The sequence below is a fragment of the Octopus bimaculoides genome, chromosome 1 (assembly GCF_001194135.2).
Source record: "Octopus bimaculoides isolate UCB-OBI-ISO-001 chromosome 1, ASM119413v2, whole genome shotgun sequence".
NCBI lineage: Eukaryota > Metazoa > Mollusca > Cephalopoda > Octopoda > Octopodidae > Octopus > Octopus bimaculoides.
In genome coordinates, this window is record NC_068981.1 from 53,112,265 (window position 1) to 53,113,828 (window position 1,564).

The following is a 1,564-nucleotide window of genomic DNA, read 5'->3' on the forward strand; positions in this document are numbered from 1 at the left end:
TATGTATGTATGTGTGTGTATATATATATGTGTGTGTGTATATATATATATATATATATGTGTGTGTGTGTGTGTGTAATATCTATCTAGCTGATGAAAACCGTGTAAATTAGTATTTTTCATAGACTAATGTAATTAAGATCTGTCGTATTGTTATAAAAAAAATTCTTTCAATTAAATTTACACTGATTTTCTATAGAATGGTTTTATACAATTCCTTTGTCTTTTTGTTTTTTAATCTAGCATCTTTTAAAAGTACTTTATACTTTCAGTTTAGTACTTTGGTTACACAATTCATGCACTTTTCAAATAGATAATCAAATTCCGTCGGGATCGACTTTTGTCTCACTTTCTCTTTTTTTCATTCTTAAGAGTTTCATAAAAATAAAATAACAGTCAAATACTGGTTCATTTTAATCAACTGTCTCCTCGTCTTCAAAGCGTGTGGCCTTGTGCCTTTGTCAGAGATCCTTTATAAAAAACGAAATTTTACTCATATTAAGAAAGTTACAAATTGTGAGGGTATCTAGTATAGTTTACACGATTGCCATAGAAGGCCACCTTAATACTCACTGATGTGACATGTCGGTTACAGTATTGTAGTAAGCTGATAAATACTTTTTTTATGAGTATGTGCCGGATAAACTTGCGTTTAATCTATGTTCCCATTATTCTCTGAGGATAATTTTTGTATGTGCATTGATAATTAATTGCTAACTTAGAAAACGATGTGTCATTGTATGTCTCTCTCTCTCTCTCTCTCTCTCTCTCACACACACACATATTCTCTCTCTAGACATATGATATTAATGTTATATATATATATATATATATATATATATATATATATATATATATATATATATATATATATATATAACGTTTATTTATATACATATATTTATTTATATGAATATAAGCACACACACATACACACACATGATAGTTGTCCAATAAATTTTCATGTGTCGAAGCTTCACCGTTTCATTCAGTCTTGTCCAATGATACAATAATTGTTAATTTACCGCTCTGCACTTGGATTATTTTTTCTAAGCATGAAATCATTCGGTAACATGAATTGGCTGTATTTAGACAAAATTTATATTGCATAAATAATAATCCATAATGTGTGTGTGTGTGTGTGGTATTTATATATACACTTATGATATACATGTGCATATATTTATATGCATGCATACAAACACATGGTTTCAGGTTCAATTCCCCTGCATGGCACATTGTATGTCTTCTACTATTGTCCTGGGCTGACCAAGGACTTGTAAGTTGATTTTGTGGATGGAAACTGAAAGAGTCATGTAGAGTATATGTATATATGTGTGTGTCTGCCGCCCTGCCCCACTACTGCTTCTGAAGTGGTGTTCGTTTCTTTACATCCCCATGACTTTCCACCCAAAAGGAAGGTTTCAAAAAAAATAAGTACTCGGTTTAGTCAGTTGTCCATTTAAACATTTCAAGTTAGTGCCCCAGCATGGCCCCAGTTCAGTAACTGAAACAAGTGAAAGGTAATATGATGATGATATATATATATATATATATATATACA

At 30.7% G+C, this 1,564-nt stretch overlaps 1 protein-coding gene across 5 annotated transcripts in view; it reads left to right on the forward strand.

Moving 5' to 3' along the window:
* Positions 1-1,564, forward strand: part of LOC106870398 (beta-hexosaminidase subunit beta) — a 93,761-nt gene that overhangs the window by 2,724 nt on the left and 89,473 nt on the right. The gene's annotated exons all lie outside the window — the stretch shown is intronic.